Genomic DNA, 19,404 nt, shown 5'->3' with positions numbered 1-19,404 from the left:
AAAATCAAGTCTTTTACCAGAACAGACATCTAGAGGTAATCATAAGGTAATAAGTTACTTAAAAAAATATATACGCTTCGATCTGAATAGCAAAATACAAGTTATTTATCAAAACACTCCAATACTAATCTTCTTGCCCGAGGACTGTGGTAAAAGCTTCTATGCTGTGATGAGAGTTTGTGCGAAAAACAAAAATTTTGTGGAGATATCTAAAAAAGAAAAAATTAATAATAATTCCATCTGTTTGTGACTCGAATTCGGATACAAGCTGTGCCATTTGTGATATAAATGGAGATCTTATCGAAAACAGCGTTTCATTTGTTCAGAACTTATATATATATAGAAGTGAAAACAAAATTGTTGTGCGTAAAGCCGTGAGTTGCATGCAAACGATGTTAGGCAAACTCTGTAATATATAGGGTAAATAAACTGATATTGTCTCTGTAATATATAGGGTAAATAAACTGATATTGTCTCTGTAATATATAGGGTAAATAAACTGATATTGTCTCTGTAATATATAGGGCAAATAAACTGATATTGTCTCTGTAATATAATGGGTAAATAAACTGATATTGTCTCTGTAATATATAGAGTAAATACACTGATATTGTCTCTGTAATATATAGGGTAAATAAACTGATATTGTCTCTGTAACATATAGGGTAAATAAACTGATATTGTCTCTGTAACATATAGGGTAAATAAACTGATATTGTCTCTGTAATATATAGGGCAAATAAACTGATATTGTCTCTGTAATATAATGGGTAAATAAACTGATATTGTCTCTGTAATATATAGGGTAAATAAACTGATATTGTCTCTGTAACATATAGGGTAAATAAACTGATATTGTCTCTGTAATATATAGGGCAAATAAACTGATATTGTCTCTGTAATATATAGGGTAAATAAACTGATATTGTCTCTGTAATATATAGGGTAAATAAACTGATATTGTCTCTGTAATATATAGGGCAAATAAACTGATATTGTCTCTGTAATATAATGGGTAAATAAACTGATATTGTCTCTGTAATATATAGGGTAAATAAACTGATATTGTCTCTGTAACATATAGGGTAAATAAACTGATATTGTCTCTGTAATATATAGGGCAAATAAACTGATATTGTCTCTGTAATATAATGGGTAAATAAACTGATATTGTCTCTGTAATATATAGGGTAAATAAACTGATATTGTCTCAAAATTCTTATCTTTCAAAATTTAATTAGCAAGTAATTAAAAATGGTGAAGTATAATTGTTGTATCACGTTTTATTTTTTTAATAGGACTCGATTTACTTAAAACCACTCCCCCAATTCTTCCAAAAATCCAAATTGAGGACTTCTTTATTTTTTTCGAAACAAAACTGAAGGAAATATCTCATGGTAAATACATTATATAAACCATTATCTAAATATTCAGAAGAGTCTATGTTGACAACAAAAACTTTGCTAGCGAAAAGAAGGAAAATGCCCTATTTCATCAGCGTTACCGATTGAGACGCAGGGGCTCTTTTCACAAAAAATCTTACGACTAAAATTGATCGTAAGTTATACTTCAAATGTTCATGACTTAAGAGTGTTTTTACTCGTAAGATATTTTGTGAAAAGAGTCGCAGTATCGTGGGTAACGTCTCTACGAACAAGTAATAACTTATGCGAGATAGAAGCTTAAGGACGAAAAGAAAAACAATTCAGTTCACCACCAATCCTTTGATATAGAAAATGTTGATATACGTCAGAGAGGATTGATCATTGTGATATTAAACTGGCAATGATAATTACTGCACACATTTCTTCGACGTCCAATTAAAAGATTGACAAAAATGACGGAAATGGTTTGATTATTTCCCTATCTAATAAAACGCGTACAGTTTTCACGACACAAAATCATATTAGGTGTCTGCTTGTTCACTATCCACATGTCATGAGAATTGTCCTTTGTGACAATTATAATTACAATTACAATTGACCTTTATTTATCAAAGATTGCGTTAATTTTATAGAATGACCATACTATTCAATTATGCAGTGTCTCCTTTGTGGGCTTGGTAATGGCAGTCTCCGTCATTTATTTTCCAGGACAAAGGAACGATTTTGAAAATGTTCAGCTTCAACCGCCGACATTGTCATCCAGATTAAATAAAGATCTCTTGACACGCGATTTCGTGTCATTTTTCTTTGACAATTATTGCAAATAAGACAATTTATATTTTTATTCAATAGTATAGTAACTTTTTTTCAAAATTATTTTTTCGATTATTTATGTTATTTTAAAGTTTAAAAAAGGAGTTATTGACTGTTGACGGTCTTATTTTCTGGTTATAAAATAACTAGCATTATAAACTCAATATAATATTTGATGTATGCTTTTCACTCCTATTAAGTCTAGAAAATTACAAATGATGATTTATTACGAACGACACGCGTTTAATTAACGACCTTGGGGACGCTCAAAACAAACTCTATGAAATTCAGAAAAAAAGCATGAAGTGTTCAGTGATAGCAGAAAACCCAAGACTCATTTAAAGGGAGAATAGAACCACACGTTTTAAAGGCGTTTGTTTCACCAGCATTTGATACATAAATTACACACTGAAACCGAGCTAAAACCAATGTGTCCTTATTTCATATTTAATGTGTGTAACATCATTACGTGTTAAGGATCTATACATTCGTCTCCAAAACTTTTAATGAGAGGAACTGAATAAACAATGAGAAAAAATGTACAGAATTTCGATTCTATTGTGTTTAATAAAAAAAAAAGATGTTCGCGGGCTTTAATTTGTTTATGTGAGCGTACCTGATGAAGGTAAACCAAGAAAAGAGCTTTTGAAGCACGAACTTTATAAAGTGGTATTGTCTTTTAATAGGACTGGCTCGATACCACTGCTCGTGGACCGTAAGTACCCGCGAGTATCATCAGATCAGTAGTCAGTGCCTCTGTACTGAATTGATTTATAACATATTTTTTTTTCTAAAATTCCCTGTTGATATATTAAGAAACTTAGGTATCAAATATCTCAGGCAGAATTCATGAAATTAACCTTAGATGAATTTGGCTCTTCCTTTTTATGTCTCTTTTGGTACTATAGCGTTTCTAGGTATTTATATATCACTGGCTTTAATTATTTTGGCTTTGAGCGTTGCTAATGAAGATTTATCCATAAAAATACGGACGCACGTTTTTGCAGTGTTATTGTTGTTTTTTTTTTCTCTCGATAGGAAATCGTCTGCAAAGAATTTATTCATATTCCTTCAAGTTCGATTGGTTAAGGATTATTTTTTTTTTCTAATAAGGATCTTATTTTCCGCCATATATTCTACCTGCTTCAGTATAGTAAAATAAAATTGAGAATGGAAATGGGGAATATGCCAAAGAGACAACAACCCGACCAAAGAGCAGACAACAGCCAAAGGCCACCAATGGGTCTTCAACGCAGCGAGAAAATCCCGCACCCGGAGGTGGTCCTCAGCTGGCCCCTGAATAAATTATGTACTGGTTCAGTGAAAATGGACGTCACACTAAACTCCAAAACATATAAAGGAACTAAAATTAAAAAAACATACAAGACTAACAAAGGCCAGAGGCTCATGACTTGGGACAGGCGCAAAAATGCGGCTGGGTTGAACATGTTTTGTGAGATCTCAATCCTCCCCTATACCTCTAGCCAATGTAGAATAAAGAAACACATAGCAATACGCACAGTAAAACTCAGTTTGAAAGAAGTCCGAGTCCGATGTCTGAATAGGTAACAAAAGAAACTAAGCAAAATGACAATGATACATAAATTAACAAAGGACTACTAGCAGTTAAATGAATACATATATATATATATATATATATATATATATATATGATCCGTTCATCCTATTTCGACTCTACAAAATTCAAGAGTTTATCCTAAATTGAGGTAAATCATATGGCCTTCAAAATACCGTTTCGATTCCTAACATCACTGAAGAGACATTAATTGTCGAAATCCGGATATGGTGTACTAATTTTTGCACCTTTTGTTTGCGGTATACCATCTTTTCCGCAAGTTTTTTGTTTTCTGTTTGGTATTAAATTAATAGTTAAGATCCATTTTGTTACATCTGGTGATCGGTTTATTTGGCAATCGCCAATGGCAGTCAGAAGGGTTTAAGAACATGCGTTGTTCGACCTGCTAGTCAAATGAGTTTTGTTAAAATATACTTTTTCACTTTTTTTGGTCTATTGGCAAATGTTGTTTGTGCTGTATTTAGACCCTTCTACCAATATATTTGTTTTGCATGCACACGTATAAAAATTGCGGTTCTTATCCAACGCAATCATAGGTTTGAACGTTGTTTTCAATTTAGACTTGTTTATAATTTTTTGTTTGGGCTTGTATTATACTGGTGATCCGATGGATAAAATATGTCGTATAGGTGTCACTGGTTCAGACGTATATATATATATATACAAGTCTAAATTGAAAACAACGTTCAAACCTATGATTGCGTTGGATAAAAACCGCAATTCTTATACGTGTGCATGCAAAACAAATTTCTTGGTAGAGGGGTCTAAATACAGTACAAAAAACATTTTCCAAAAGACCAAAAAAGTGTAAAAGTATAATTTAACAAAACGCATTTGACTACATGTAACAGGTCGAACAACAAATGTTCTTAAACCCTGCTGACTGCCATTGGCGATTGCCAAATATACGGATCACCGATGTAATAAATGGATCTTAATTATAAATTTAATACTAAAAAGAAAACAATAAACTTGTGGAAAAGATAATATACCGCAAACAAAAGGTGCAAAGTTTTTTGTACACCATATCCGGATTTCGACAATTAATGTCTCTTCAGTGATGTTAGGAATCGAAACGATATTTGGAAAGCCATACAATTTACCTCAATTTTGGATAGACTCTTGAATTTTGAGGAGTCAAAAAAGGATGAACGGATCATATAAACCCGAAGGCAAACATAATACAAGCCCAAACGAAAAATTATAAAACAAGTCTAAATTGAAAACAACGTTCAAACCTATGATTGTGTTGGATTAAAAACCGCAATTTTTATACGTGTGCATGCAAAACAAATTTCTTGTTAGAGGGGTCTAAATACAGCACAAACAACATTTTCCAAAAGACCCAAAAAGTGAAAAAGTATATTTTAACAAAACTCATTTGACTAACAGGTAGAACAACAAATGTTCTTAAACCCTGCTGACTGCCATTGGCGATTGCCAAATAAACGGATCACCGATGTAATAAATGGATCTTAATTATAAATTTAATACTAAACAGAAAACAATAAACTTGCGGAAAAGATGATATACCGCAAACAAAAGTGCAAAGTTTTTTGTACACCATATCCGGATTTCGACAATTATTGTCTCTTCAGTGATGTTAGGAATCGAAACGATATTTGGAAAGCCATACAATTTACCTCAATTAAGGATAGACTCTTGAGTTTTGAGGAGTCAAAAAAGGATGAACGGATCATATAAACCCGAAGGCAAACATAATACAAGCCCAAACGAAAAATATAAACAAGTCTAAATTGAAAACAACGTTCAAACCTATGATTGCGTTGGATAAAAACCGCAATTTTTATACGTGTGCATGCAAAACAAATTTCTTGTAAGAGGGGTCTAAATACAGCACAAACAACATTTTCCAAAAGACCAAAAAAGTGAAAAAGTATATTTTAACAAAATGCATTTGAGTAACAGGTCGAACAACGGATGTTCTTAAACCCTGCTGACTGCCATTGGCGATTGCCAAGTAAACGGATCACCGATATAATAAATGGATCTTAATTATAAATTTAATACTAAAAAGAAAACAATAAACTTGTGGAAAAGATAATATACCGCAAACAAAAGGTGCAAAGTTTTTTGTACACCATATCCGGATTTCGACAATTAATGTCTCTTCAGTGATGTTAGGAATCGAAACGATATTTGGAAAGCCATACAATTTACCTCAATTTTGGATAGACTCTTGAATTTTGAGGAGTCAAAAAAGGATGAACGGATCATATAAACCCGAAGGCAAACATAATACAAGCCCAAACGAAAAATTATAAAACAAGTCTAAATTGAAAACAACGTTCAAACCTATGATTGTGTTGGATTAAAAACCGCAATTTTTATACGTGTGCATGCAAAACAAATTTCTTGTTTGAGGGGTCTAAATACAGCACAAAAAACATTTTCCAAAAGACCAAAAAAGTGAAAAAATATATTTTAACAAAACTCATTTGACTAACAGGTAGAACAACAAATGTTCTTAAACCCTGCTGACTGCCATTGGCGATTGCCAAATAAACGGATCACCGTTGTAATAAATGGATCTTAATTATAAATTTAATACTAAACAGAAAACAATAAACTTGCGGAAAAGATGATATACCGCAAACAAAAGTGCAAAGTTTTTTGTACACCATATCCGGATTTCGACAATTATTGTCTCTTCAGTGATGTTAGGAATCGAAACGATATTTGGAAAGCCATACAATTTACCTCAATTTAGGAAAGACTCTTGAGTTTTGAGGAGTCAAAAAAGGATGAACGGATCATATAAACCCGAAGGCAAACATAATACAAGCCCAAACGAAAAATATAAACAAGTCTAAATTGAAAACAACGTTCAAACCTATGATTGCGTTGGATAAAAACCGCAATTTTTATACGTGTGCATGCAAAACAAATTTCTTGTAAGAGGGGTCTAAATACAGCACAAACAACATTTTCCAAAAGACCAAAAAAGTGAAAAAGTATATTTTAACAAAACGCATTTGACTAACAGGTCGAACAACAAATGTTCTTAAACCCTGCTGACTGCCATTGGCGATTGCCATGGCCAAATAAACGGATCACCGATGTAATTAATGGATCTTAATTATAAATTTAATACTAAACAAAAAACAATAAACTTGCGGAAAAGATGATATACCGCAAACAAAAGGTACAAAGGTTTTTGTAAACCATATCCGGATTTCGACAATTAATGTCTCTTCAGTGATGTTAGGAATCAAAACGATATTTGGAAAGCCATACAATTTACCTCAATTTAGGATAGACTTTTGAATTATGAGGAGTCAAAAAAGGATGAACGGATCATATAAACCCGAAGGCAAACATAATACAAGCCCAAACGAAAAATTATAAACAAGTCTAAATTGAAAACAACGTTCAAACCTATGATTGCGTTGGATAAAAACCGCAATTTTTATACGTGTGCATGCAAACAAATTTCTTGTTAGAGGGGTCTAAATACAGCACAAACAACATTTTCCAAAAGACCAAAAAAAGTGAAAAAGTATATTTTAACAAAACGCATTTGACTAACAGGTCGGACAACAAATGTTCTTAAACCCTGCTGACTGCCAATGGCGATTGCCAAATAAACGGATCACCGATGTAATAAATTGATCTTATTTATAAATTTAATACTAAACAGAAAACAATAAACTTGCGGAAAAAGATGATAGTATACCGCAAACAAAAGGTGCAAAGGTTTTTGTACACCATATCCGGTTTTCGACAATTAATGTCTCTTCAGTGATGTTAGGAATTGAAACGGTATTTGGAAAGCCATACAATTTACCTCAATTTAGGATAGACTCTTGAGTTTTGAGGAGTCAAAAAAGGATGAACGGATCATATAAACCCGAAGGCAAACATAATACAAGCCCAAACGAAAAATATAAACAAGTCTAAATTGAAAACAACGTTCAAACCTATGATTGCGTTGGATAAAAACCGCAATTTTTATACGTGTGCATGCAAAACAAATTTCTTGTAAGAGGGGTCTAAATACAGCACAAACAACATTTTCCAAAAGACCAAAAAAGTGAAAAAGTATATTTTAACAAAACGCATTTGACTAACAGGTCCAACAACAAATGTTCTTAAACCCTGCTGACTGCCATTGGCGATTGCCATGGCCAAATAAACGGATCACCGATGTAATAAATGGATCTTAATTATAAATTTAATACTAAACAAAAAACAATAAACTTGCGGAAAAGATGATATACCGCAAACAAAAGGTACAAAGGTTTTTGTAAACCATATCCGGATTTCGACAATTAATGTCTCTTCAGTAATATTAGGAATCGAAACGATATTTGGAAAGCCATACAATTTACCTCAATTTAGTATAGACTTTTGAATTATGAGGAGTCAAAAAAGGATGAACGGATCATATAAACCCGAAGGCAAACATAATACAAGCCCAAACGAAAAATTATAAACAAGTCTAAATTGAAAACAACGTTCAAACCTATGATTGCGTTGGATAAAAACCGCAATTTTTATACGTGTGCATGCAAACAAATTTCTTGTTAGAGGGGTCTAAATACAGCACAAACAACATTTTCCAAAAGACCAAAAAAAGTGAAAAAGTATATTTTAACAAAACGCATTTGACTAACAGGTCGGACAACAAATGTTCTTAAACCCTGCTGACTGCCAATGGCGATTGCCAAATAAACGGATCACCGATGTAATAAATTTCTCTTATTTATAAATTTAATACTAAACAGAAAACAATAAACTTGCGGAAAAAGATGATAGTATACCGCAAACAAAAGGTGCAAAGGTTTTTGTACACCATATCCGGTTTTCGACAATTAATGTCTCTTCAGTGATGTTAGGAATTGAAACGGTATTTGGAAAGCCATACAATTTACCTCAATTTAGGATAGACTCTTATATATATATTTATCATATACTTATAGAAAATAATGGTATAATTGTACCACATGATAAAACTTATTTGTACATATATTTATTCATTTAATTTGAAGAATTGCTTTAGCCGTGTGATATGACTTTTGTTATCAACTGCTTCCGGTTTATACCAACTGCTTCCGTTTTATATCAACTGCTTCCGGTTATTATCGCATGCTTTTCTGTAACGTTATCGCATGACATTTCGACGTCATTCGGCAAATTCCGGAAAATACACCTCAATGGTACGTTTTTTTTGTGTAAAACATAATAATGTTAAGTAAAAAAAAATATTGGGAATCAGGAAAATATATTATTGAAAAATGCAAAACAAATATTACAACAAATGAATTTTTCAAAGTTTTAAAAATAGTTTTTGTCTGTATGTCTTCTGCTGAAGTATATGTCGGCTCTCGGTCTGATATCATGACCTAGGGCTGATAAGGGGTCTGATATGAAAAATGCCAATCTATATATATTAACATAAGCTCGGTAAGTATACTTTTATCCTGGGTTTCATACTATATGTATTGTTTTTACAAAATGTTATCAACCATTTCATAAAAATGTGAACTTTTGTATAAGTATGCGGTTATCATAAAATACAGAATATTTACTTCGTATAATTCTTTCGCTAAATTCTGATTTAAATATTTCATAACCCCCCCCCCCCCCCCAAAAAAAAAAACAAAAAAAACAAACAAACTACAAAATCAAACGACAAATAAAACAAAAAAACCTTGGGAATTTTCACATTATAATTTCAGTTGAATAGACACTCAGGACGACTCAAAGTAAAGGTATTGGGAGTACAGAATTTTATTACGAACAAAGTAAAAAGTGGTGCATCCTAACTTCCATTCTAAGATATGATTTTTTTATGATACTTCATAGTAAAAGTGGTACAGTTGTAGGCGTAAAAGGAGTTCCAATGAGAAATTACATCGTCTGTTTTACAGAAGTGCAACCTATAATGTCAGTACGTAATGTCAGTCTACAGACACACAAAACTTAACACCTTATTAATGACACTTGTTAGTCTCTCAAATCATTTTATCTCATTCATTCTAAATTAGATTTTAGTAGACATGAGTTACATACATCTCTTAAAGTACCCAAAGGTAATAAAAACATATGAATAAAAGCATATGAATAAAAGCATACACATAACTCTAAGAGAAATTAATTTCAAAAATAAAAATCCATTTTTATTCAGATTATTGACTTAGCACTGTAATATATCAATAGATGAAATGAATGGAAAACAACTGTCTCGTTTCTGACTCGACTTATACACTCCCAAAGTAAATTTGCTTTCTCAACAACGTTGTATGACAAGAATAATTGTAAACAGACCAATAACTCAAACTGACTATCTTAAAATTGGGACTGAATTCGTGTATTTCATGACTGTGTTCAAAAGTCTTAACATAAAAGCGTTAAAATTGTTTCAAAACATGACGTTTGACGAAAATACAAAGTAAAATGTACACTGTAACCATAGATATGCTATTATATCTATGCTGTAACTAAATATCAGAAAGAACAAAATTTTAATCGCAGGCTAGGCCAAAATTACGAAATTTATAAAAATGACAATATTATGGAAAGATGATCGTATTGTTTATCTCTATATTAACTGAAAATGACTGTCAAATTCCCGTCTCTTGAAATCATGTTAGCGGAAACATTAATAAAAATTTTACAATTATATAAAGGAAGCCGATATTACCAAATCATAATTTAAAACCGGTATTGGGACATGAATAAAGGATATTTGGTGTATGAACAGCAACCCTAACAACTAAAAAACAATCATAAAGACATCAAGAAAGGTGTTTATATAATATGTTAAGGACTCCAGCAGACTATTAAAAGTATGCAATTAGAATTCAGAATATAGCAAAACACCAACTATTGACGAGGTAATGGACTTTGGACAGGTACATAAACATGTGGCAGGATTGACCTAGTTTTTGAAATTTCAAACCCATCCGTTTAATCTCGATCAGTGGAATAACACGAAGTCTATACTAGTAAAACAACATACAGTAAACTAAGTAAAGGAAAACATTTAACTTTATAATAACGGTATAATAGTTAACAAAAACCCAAGTACAACCAAAACCATCAATAATCAGTAAATAAAGTATGCCGTTCTCAAAGGACATAGTAAGAATTTTTAAAGAGTTCAAATCGACGTGAAAAAGTAAGAATGTAATTTAGCATAAGAAATAAGAGGTCATGGATACCGAGTAGTTTGTATGATTTGATATGTTATGCAAGTTTAGGAATGCCACTGATCGAAATTCAAAGGTGGAGAGTTAAAGTACTGAATAAATCAGTTTCTGCTCAGTGATATGTTAATGTTACTTAATACAGTCGAGAACCTGAGTTATATCTTAGTGTTTCTTTACTTTGAAGGTGCCGATGACAAATCTTTGGTAGTATCTGATAAATTTATTCTTTAGAATCGAGGAAATGAAGGGTTTAACATATGGTATGAATACTTGTTTTGTGTTGAAGACAGTTGATGTCTTTTCATTCTTATTGTGTTGTTGGGTTGCTGTCTAAATGACTTCTACCATTCATTAATATGCTGAACGACTTTAGAAACGCAACACTAGAATATTCTTTTTAAATTTTTGAATGGATGTGGCACTGTCAAAAGCAGTGACTGCCTGTAACAAACGCCAAAATGATTGTCAGAAAGATCAACCAATTCTGTTCCACATGTTTTGGGTTCTGTTTTACACCTTCTGAATATGCGTTTGTTCCACCCATTACAATGGGTTTTGGCAATTATGCGGTGGAAACTTCAGGGCTTTAAATGTTTTTCTTCAGTCGATTCTTTGGCAGTTCAGTTTATGGGAAACGTTTATGGCATGAATCTGTGCGCAGTGGCATTCGGCAATTTGATAAGCAAATGACGTTGCGTAATCAAATTCTATTGACGTTGCATTGTCACTACATGTTGATCTGGTCATTGATGGTCAGTAACACATTCTGTCTACCTGTATCGTTTTCGGAAGGACAGTAAGACGAGTTTCTGAAGTCAAACTGTATGGTTGCAGCACGTTCACGTTTTCCTGTTTGCAGTATTCTTATGGGCTGATTCAGTTTTTTATTCCTCAGTCTTGGCAATGTGGAGATGCAACATTTTTTAACTGATTTAAGGTTGGCCAAGGATTGAAAGAACTGTTTCACGAAGCAAAACAAACTGAAAAAATCTTTTATGGGTTCCAAATTTCGCTTTAAGAAATTCGTGCGACTTTAAAAATCCGGTATGTTCAATAACCACAGGTAAGTCAGATGTTGTTTTTTTATTTAGAGAAAGAAATATGGTAAGCATTAATAGTAGTTGTATGAGAATCAAATATGATTTGATAAAAAAAATCAACAAAATGAGTGTTGCGTTTTTTCAGCCAGTCAGTATATGTTGCAGTTAGAAATGTACCATACTCTTGAGGTATATGGATAGCTGTTACGGTGCTTAGTCGATAATGGTTGAAAAAGCTTTATTCTGCAAAAACAACAAAACATTCCCAAATAATAGGTCTAACTATTTAAAGGACGTTAAGTAGCAAACAATCAATCTAATTATTTAAACACAATTTCACGACGGATACTTTGAATATTATAAACAATATGACCAGACCGTAATCAAAACGGCAACACACAATATTTTCGAATTTCAAGAAAACTTTCCGAACCCAAGTATAAAATTAAACCATTAATCAATACTTGCAAAAACAGCCGTGGATATTACTCTAAAACGATCTTACACATCGACTAAAGGATCAAGAGGTAATAATGAAATGTTAGTACCTTTTAAGAGGCAGTATAGCTACGGATATCACCAAAAAAATTGGTTGACAATTTTTTTTCAAGAATATAGTACATTGTGTATATATAATACGATGGTTCAAATTTTGACGTTCTTTTTATAATTTACTTTCTATCAAGAAGTTATTTTTTTTTGTCGGAACAAAAAATATATGAAAGACGAACTGAAATAAACATGATTATGAGTATGAGAACGAATGCCTAAATGAATGCATACATCTTCTGTCATAGCCAGTTTTGCATGTGATTTTCGTCATCTTGGTCAATTGACCGAGTCGACAAAATTAATGAGTTAAAATCTGTAATACAATGTGACGTCATTAATACTATTTAATTTCTATCTATTTACAACTATAAAAAGTGATTGATATTTTATATAATTTAGTCATCTTGGAAAACATTTTATTTTTAAAGATTAGCTGTGTTAATAATATTTCTATTAATCTATTTTTATTTCTTATTCTTAAGGCTCAGTGTGATGTTGAGTAAAATTTTAAAATCTTTTTTGGATTTTTAGAATTTGAATTTTACACATAAAGACTAAGAATGACTTGTTTAGTTAATTCTTTTTACATATAGATTTTAGAAATGTTTGTACATAAGTGTCTCATAAGTCTACATAAAAGATATAAGAAGATGTGGTATGAGTGCCAATGAGACAAGTCTCCATCCAAGTCACAATGTGTAAAAGTAAACCATAAGGCTGGATAATTGGTCATTTTAATTCTGTGATGTTTATGTAATTGTATATATATATATATATATATATATATGTATGATCAAATATGTGACATTATTTCGATTCTAATAGGACAAATACGGTCATTAAAAAACTGAAGCGAGGGTGGGTGTGCCGTGTGTGTGGCTGTTCTTTTTTACTCCCTGTTAGATAAAGCTAAAACATTCTAATAAATCAGTAGCTTGCATGAATTATTTCGTAAACAACCGCTAGAAAAAATGTGCTTAATTCTTTTAATTCTCAAACCCAACATTTGCCATTTTTAATTTACATGTTTTTTCTCGTAAGCTACCGTCAAATCCAAAGTTGACATTTCGTAACTAAGGAGCCGCCATGTTGACTTGCTGAAATTAGTTAATATGCGAATAATGCAATAAAATAGAAAATAAAACAACATCTACCTCAAAAATCCATTTTAATGTAATATTATAAGAATTTCGATGCTTCACGTAACGGAAAAACCTTCATCTTTAGCGTTCATTTGTATGACGTCATGTTTTGAAATGACTTAAATGCCCCAAAAGCAGTAATGGACTTTCGCAGAATTTTATTTTATTTTGATTTTGTAGATTTCTCCGAGCTCTTGTGCATTAAGTCTTTTTGTTATGCATCCGAATAAGAATAAAAGTTCTGTAGTCTTTTTTCAATTGCAATTTTTAAAACAATAAAATCGGCATAGCGTTTGCAAATAGGTTCCAATACACGGTGGATTTACGAGGGAGGTATATTGTAACATCCATTATTATGTATATCTCAGAGTCTGCGCTAAGTATAGATATATCGAGAATTTTATCACGGTGTTGTTTACAAAGCGAAAGAAGCACGTCATATTAGAATATGAAATAAATCAATATTATTATTATTTTATTAAGAAATCTCATGACACATTCGATTGTTAACGATCAACGAACCCATAATGGACACCACATAACGTAATTGTTAAGGCTGAATGTGATATTGACTTCAAACTTATTATTGACTGATCTATCTATAAATATATATATATTTATTAGATTATTTTTATTAGAATAACACCAATGACATAGCGGAAGCTGAAATTAAGGAGCGGTGAAAAATTAATTTTAAATTATCTCTGTGAATTCTGCCCTTCAACAATTCAGTATTTTCAAAATAGATAGACATAGAAGTATCATTTTGGAAATATGTCAACCTAATTCATTATAGGTGTGGTCAAATGAAATACCCAGCAGCAATGTCTCTTTCTGAGTAACTTTGTCTGAATCAGTGTGGTAACTGACCAAGTCATGTCTTCTTAAAACCAAAAATGAATACCTTCTTTTGCCATATTTTTATGTATAGAAAACAATGAAATATGTCGGTTTAAAACAATCTTTAATCATGAGGGAATGGAATGATATTGTGAAGAAAAGTCAAAAGTTTGAAACTAGATAATTCAAAACTGAAGATTATTAGTTAAAACATTTCAAAAACAATTTAAATAAAGAAACCATATTCGATATCAAGGTCACTTCTAGCACAGTAGACCATACAACTTGGGAAGTCCTTCTTTAGTATAGATGTAAACGGAAATGAGACTTTCACAATTACGTTAGCTAATAAATTGGAAGGAAATCATTGTTGTCTTTATTATGAAAATGTCAAAGGTAGATAAGACAGACTTGTTATTCTCAAGCATCTGCTCCATACGTAAAGATTCATGTGTACGTGTAGTGTTTTATATGCCTTTTTAAGCTGCCGTTTTTTAATTGATTAAGCAGTCTTTATTTTAATTTGTCTCATTAAAGTTATATCGTTTGTAATGAACTCAATGAATAAATGCATTGCAAAACGTTTTTAACACACTTTTTTCTCCTCTTGTATGGATGTATGTATGGCATGGCAGTAAAGTAATTATTTGACTTGATTGAAGTGCTATAAGAACGCAATCATATTCAAATTTAGATTTTTTGTTTATCTGTTTGTTGGTGTTTAAAGCCACTTTCAGCGCCCTTGGGTATACTATGAAAACCAGATTGTATTGGTGGATGCAGTTGGAGTGTCCAGAGAGAACTGACAATCCTTGTCGAATAAGATTGGAGTCGAACGAATCTCGGCACTTGCGGGGTAAGAACTCACAACCTCAGAGTTCACAGGCTTGTTATCACTGTAAAAGAAATACTGAGACCACTCGATCATCGAAAACAAAATTTTAGTCGACAAAAATACCACAGATTTCGAGTTTTTATTATCTTTCAAATGACACAATAATTTCCCATCACCAAAATAATTAAAAAGGAATAAATGAACAGAAGAAGTAAATATTCACAACTCAATATTTCTTGATAGTGTCTTTAAAATACTAATTACGTTGTCATGGCTACAAATAAATACAAACTTCTGTTTTTTTTAAAGATTTTTCGTCTGAGGTACAGATTTGATAAAGTTGATTGATGCCACATTTTAAATAAATCCTGTGAGTGAGATCTAATTTGACTAACAATGTCTTTCATCTGTCGATCTTCCGATTTAAAATTACAATAATGTTAAATGTCATTAGGACTGGAAACGACAGGATTATAACATAAATTTTAATGATATTTTGTCAAATGCCAGAAATTTAAAAGTTTGTTTTCAGCTTTTCACAGTCAATAGATATCTAGAAATTGTGAGAATAAAAGGAAATGTGGGGTATACGCCAAAAAGTCAGCAATCTCAAGACACTCAAAAGAAACAAAGCAACCCACTCCCCTATGCTGAAAAGAATTAACATACAGTCTTCATTACCAAGATGTACATATGTAAACAATGCCAAGCTCTCAAATCGACCCACTCCTACAATAGATGCATATATATACTCAATATATTGAAAACAATAAGAAGATAACATTCAAAAAGTAACGTTCATAAGAGTGCCACCGCATTGTTTTTCTTTCTTTTTTGTATTGCTGTATATCAGTTGTGCTGCAAAAAGATCTTTTAATTCAAATTGAGTTTTTTTTTTCTCTCTTGATTTTTTCGAACGTATTTTTCTATTATCTGCTGATCTTATGTACATGTCATATATTTAAATTTATTCTATGCTTTAGATCGTATTTGATGATCCATTTTCTCGGAGTTTACACAAACAAATGTCAAAGGAAACATTTCTATTATGTCATTTATTATTATCATAGAAAATTACCATAGCTTTAAACTCGATATTATACGGAAGCGTGTTAGCGCCACACAATTTTTTTTAATTTTTTTTCTTTCTATCTTTGCGATATAACGCAAACCTTTGCGTTATAACGCAGACATTTGCGAAATAACGCAAACATTTTGATTTCAATTATTCATCATTAAGTTTTGTATATATGTCAATATGTCATTAAATTCCGGTTGTGATTTAGTTAAGAGACGAACCATAAATACAAGGCAAAATCATTACTAATAAATATGCATAGGAATAAGGGAATACTTAAAGTGCAATTATACACAAATTAAGAATGGTTTTTGTATCAGAAAATTATATAATTTAACAAGAAAATAGATATGGTATAGGCATATTTTAATTGAAAGGCCAACATTTTGAAAATAAGTAGATAAGAGCAAAAATAATGTCATATAATTGTGAAACTATCAAGTCAAATAGACAAATGGATCTTTCTGCTTTAAAATGAATTATTCAGAATTTTTTTTTTTTTCAATTTTGATGTAAGAAATCGTTTTAAAATCAGAATATGATAGATTCTTTGATAAAAAGTCATGGAATTTTCATTTCAATCTAGTGTGGTAACATTAAGATGCTTGGGTGGCAATTTGAATGGAGAGAACATAATTATAATAATAAGACATCTTCATTTTATACATTTATTGCAAAAGGTAGCTTGTTTGGATCCAACCAACCTTATACACAATTCTCAAACAAGAGCTTTTTTTGGAAGTATATTCATTGCTATATTAGCAGGGTTGATTTTTTATTTTCTTCGGTATAATTTCAATTTACTCAATTTTCTTTGTAATATATATATACATGTATTATCCTGCTCTTTATTAATCAATGATATGTTCTAAATGTTCAAGCATTTTACTTTGCAATGAGTACAAAGGGTGCAAAACACATGTTTGCGTTATAAGGTTTGCGTTATAACGCAAACATAGGAAGAAATATTTAAAAAAAAATTGTGTGGCGCTAATACGCTTCCGTAATATTATGTAACAGATGTTTGGTGCTTTACTTGTCGAACTAGTAAGGGAGATATATGTTTGACAGCTTTACAATAGAAAAACCCAACAAAATAAAAAAAAAGAATAAAGAATAAATAAAATGGAAGACAAATGCATGTTGTTTTCCAGTCCGAGTTTAATTATCTTGAGATATCTAACAGTGAATCAATCAAAGGCAAATATTTGTTTTACGTTAATTAATTAATTCAGAGGTCAATATGTCACAATGTACTTTGTAAGTGGTTAAGATTTAAAAAACGTTGATGGCTTAGTAAATTAGGATAACTTTATGGAATAGTCATACTCTGACATAAAGCTGCTAGTTTTACTTTCATAACTGCAATTATTTTGCAAATTTTATAAATGTAATACATATATTCCGGGCTTTAGAAAATCAAGCAATATCAAAGTTAACGTAGCTTAAAAGACAATACTCATCCATAAAGATAAAGTCGCAACTTAATCAATTGAGAGAGTAATTATGAGTTAATCATAGCTTTCAAGGAAGTAATTTTGATAGAAAGTAAAAATAATTTGTAATCATAATCTTAGTTCAGCAATGGTTTAAACTTAAATTTCATTTATATTATTTAGAATTTTCTAGTTTCTTAAGCACTGTCTAGTTTTTTTTGTCAAACAATTTCATTTGCAGTTGACTCTAAATTTCACTTTTAGATTGAAATTAAGTCTTTAAACATTGAAGTGGTTTGTTTTTGAATATGAAAACTAGGACTCTTATGGATGTTTAGCTGCCTTTGTTCTTTTTCTACTCGCAAATGGTGAATCATCAACATTAAAATATTTTTTTCTTGATGATATTCCTTCATTCAATAATCCTTTTCTCATATATCCCTTAGAACTTGAATTAAAGAATACTGTAGAGACAAGAAAGTCTGCTTCGTACTGGTATCTATTTTTTTCTTGAAACGATTGATTGTGGAAAACTGACAACTAAGATCTACGACATACGCAATGATTTTGCTTTTCCAATTGTCAAATTGCCATTCTTGATTAAAAACATACCGTTTTCCCAAAGTCTATGGTCTTTACATATCACAGTTTATAACCCATGTCAGGGAATCATTGTTATGATCATGGAAATTTCACTGAGAGAGGCATATAAATAAAAAATTCTTGAAATTCTTGTTTTTTGGAGTTGTCTCAAAGACAATCATACCATTTCACCTGAATATATGAGACTACAACTTATTTTAGATTTTCAGAGTTTTATCACTTCGAAAAGCTGACCCTGTCAAGCTTTGTTGCAGTAATTCCAGACAATAGTATTGCATGCAAAACATGATGTCTGTTAGAATTTGAATTACAATGTTGGAAAATGAATTCTTGCTGTAAAATTGTACACTATGTCATCGTAAAGATGTCGACAAATTTGATTACCTCATAATTATGTAAGGATCTTTCGTAATTTCCTATTATATTTTATCAAATGTCCCCCATAAAGTTTATATTAAATGTTACAAGTATTGATTAAGACATGGTAAATAGTGTTTACGGCTACTATATGGACGATGGGTTGGCAAGACGATTTTGAGTCATATGCAGAGGCGAATATTCTGGCAAATATCAGTTTGCAATGGAAAGATACACATTTTATTAATAATTATACATGTTTGTGCCAAAAGTAAACAATAAAGACCAGTTCTTTGGGTGTAATTATTGGCTTAACCAATGATTCAAGAACGCATTAATAATAGGAAAAACCCCAACACAAAAAAAATACCCATCTATTTTCAATTATTGTTTCGTGTTTGTTGTCCCGCTTGATTTCGGTTTTAGTTTGGGATAATTACTGTTTATATAATGTATTCGTTTATAAAACTTTTGTATTCTGGACACTTTTTAAAATTATACTTTATGGTCAGTCACGTTTTTTGGGTTCATTTTTTAATTATCACGTACTG

This window comes from Mytilus californianus, unplaced genomic scaffold, assembly GCF_021869535.1.
Source record: "Mytilus californianus isolate M0D057914Y unplaced genomic scaffold, xbMytCali1.0.p SCAF_3, whole genome shotgun sequence".
Classification (NCBI taxonomy): domain Eukaryota; kingdom Metazoa; phylum Mollusca; class Bivalvia; order Mytilida; family Mytilidae; genus Mytilus; species Mytilus californianus.
Note: the sequence above shows the minus strand (reverse complement) of the source record.